The sequence below is a fragment of the Haliaeetus leucocephalus genome, unplaced genomic scaffold (assembly GCF_000737465.1).
Source record: "Haliaeetus leucocephalus isolate CR32 unplaced genomic scaffold, Haliaeetus_leucocephalus-4.0 Scaffold751, whole genome shotgun sequence".
In the NCBI taxonomy this organism is placed as follows: Eukaryota; Metazoa; Chordata; class Aves; order Accipitriformes; family Accipitridae; genus Haliaeetus; species Haliaeetus leucocephalus.
Window position 1 is genome coordinate 3,405,147 of NW_010973187.1, and position 3,019 is coordinate 3,408,165.

A 3,019-nucleotide genomic window follows, 5' to 3' on the forward strand; every position below is an offset into this window, starting at 1 on the left:
TCTTTTAGTTTAAAACCATTAGCCCTTGCCCTATTGCAACAGGCCCTGCTAAAAAGTCTGTCCCCATCTTTCTTATAAGCCCCCTTTAAGTACTGAAAGGCCACAATAAGGTCTCCCCAGAGCCTTCTCTTCTCCAGGCTGAATAACCCCAACTCTCTCAGCCTTTCCTCATGGGAGAGGTGTTCCAGCCCTCTGACCATTTTTGTGGCCCTCCTCTGGAGCCACTCTAACAGGTCCATGTCTTTCTTGTGCTCAGACCCCAGAGCTGGACGCAGTACTCCAGGTAGAGTCTCATAAGAGTGGAGTAGAGGGGGAGAATTGTCTCCCTTGACCTGCTGGTCACGCTTCTTTTGATGCAGCCCAGGATACAGTTGGCTTTCTTGGCTGCAAATGCACATTGCCAGCTCATGTCCAGCTTTTCATCCACCAGTACCGCCAAGTCCTACTCCACAATGCTGCTCTCAATCCACTCATCCCCTAACCTGTACTGATAGGGGTGGTTACCCTGACCCAGGTATGGGACCTTGCATTTGGCCTTGTTGAACTTCATGAGGTTTGCATGGGCCCACTCCTGAAGGCCGTCAAGGTCCCTCTGGATGACATCCTTTCTCTCAAGAATATCAACTGCACCACTTGGCTTGGTGTCATTTGAGATGAATGACCTATTATGAAATCAGACACTGAGGAGAGAAAGTTGGCTTTAAAAGTTATGTTGTTTGCTAGATAGGTAGCAAATGGGTCATAGAGATAAACCTTGTAAGTTGTGCTACCTTCCTGCATTCTTCCCATTTGACATTGTGAATTGTACTTGTTATGCAATGTATTATTGTTCCCAAGTTAACTACAATTGCAGCCATTACTGTGGCCTCTGTGGACCTGTGAACAAAGTGAGGTGCTTTTACAACCATGCCATTTCTCAGGGTGGAGCCCTGTGATCAGTCAACTTTAGCACCAAGATTTTAGGCTATAAATCCTGCAGTTTACTGGCATCGCTGCATCTGCAGTTCTGTCCCCTCAGTGGTAATTAAAGGCTTATGTAATAAGCAGTAAAACAGTAATTGACATGTGTGTGCTTTAGCCTACTGAATCAGTCATCCTTTAGAAATTCTTTCTCTGTTAAGTGTCAGGGAAGAAAATCATAAAGTACTAAAACTGATTGAAAAAAATATTGTGTTAGCTCAAATTTGACCATTACTTTCTAGGGACAGAAACACATGTTGGTACTCAGGGGACTACCAGCGAGTGCCAGAGCAGACTAGACACAGCACTGCTAAGAATTTCTGCAAGACATTCCTGTAGTAGCATGGAGGGTCCTAAATCATGGACCAAAACACTGTTACGCTAAAATGGTGTGCAAGGAAGAAATAAGTGGTTTCTCCTTGTCTAAACAAGTAAGAAACGTGGATGGGAAATGCCATTCCGGCTAGTGGTGCTAGTAGAGCTTGGTAGGCTTCCAGTAGACCAGAGAATATTTTATCAATTCTGTGTTTTACAGTTGAAGGCTTTAGCCTTAGCTAAGCCAAAAAGAGTTGTCAAATTAATAAGAATAAAAAGAAATAATCATAGGCAAGAATGGTAAAAAGAATGAACTTTTTACTTCTTCAACTAGCATGGATCACAGTGTAAGACTATTGATTCAGGTGACTGTAGACTATAAAGGATTATATCCAATTTGCCCAGTGGAGAAATGATAAATAGGTACCCCTGTGTAATATTTTTAAGAATACAGCTTTGTATTAGTGATCCATTGGCTCCTGGAGCATGTCTGAGGGGGTCAACAGCAAAAGTCTCTGTTGCATCGTGAGTGTCAGCATTAAGCTGCGGTTTCTGCACAGCTGTTCTGGCTTGCAGAAGTGGTTACAAATAATGGCAATGAAATGTGCTAGATGTGGTACAACCTGAAACAAAAAGGATGTTCCTGGACCAGAGATCTTACCATCCAAGTGTAAGAGGGATGATAACACATGATGTAGCTGGCAGAATGCAAAGAACCAGCGAGATGCTAATGGCTGCTCAGAAGTGGATTTGGCAGACTAATGTTCACAACAGACTTTTGCAACAAACTTCACTTTAAGCCTCAATATAAAGAGCTTTACAGGTGTTTGTGGAGGGAAGGATTAAAAAATGTAAAGGGCAATACAACTGACAGAAACAAAGTGTTCCTTGAAATTGTGGGTGTGGCATACCTAGCTATTTTCAGCAATAAAGGTGGCAACACCATGTCCTTCAAGGCCAGAATGAATGTCGCAATAATCGAGATAGAGGATGACAGAGTACTCGTGGCACAGGAAGACTACCTTGAACACGTAACTTGGATGACAGTGCCTAACTCTTTTTTTTTTTTTTTTCCAGAAAACGAAATGTGAGTACACTGCAAGGTTCAGAGCGGAGCTCAAGTACAGAAGCTTTTTAGCCCTGCACGGGCTCTGAGCAAAGCCAGCTGGAGTGTCTGCATCGTCCTCCTGAAGCAGAGAACTGGCCCCGGGCTGGACCCGCTTAAGAACAGACAGGCGAGTGACATTTTTCTCTAACCTCTATAGGAGATATTCAGAACCAGTAGGTTTGAAGTAGGGTCAGGGGTGGAGCAACTGCGGCTCACTCTGGCCTGTATTTTGGGTAGGATGCTGATGGTTATAGTGACACGGTTCAGGAACGCCATGGAGGACCTGAAAGGCAGCAAAGAATTAAGAGTTTAATCATAGTGAATTACCATCAACATCTTTAAGGCAAGCCCAAAATGTTTTTTATGGAGAAGGCGGCGCGGTTAGATCGAGAGGTTGGTGGTACTGAATGTTTGCGGTGGAGGTATCCATGACGCTTTCACCGTCTTGGTAAGGGAAGAGTTCGTCGCCACTGCGATGGGTGCTCGATCCTCCCGCACAAGCACGGAAGCAATCCGCACGCGTTTCTCCGCGCTGAGCCACGGCCGTGGCGCCGGTGCTTCCCGCCTGCTGGCCCGTCCCGGGGGCTCCGGCTGGGCGAGCCTCCGCGGCGGGCCGCAGAGCACCTGGGTCTGGGC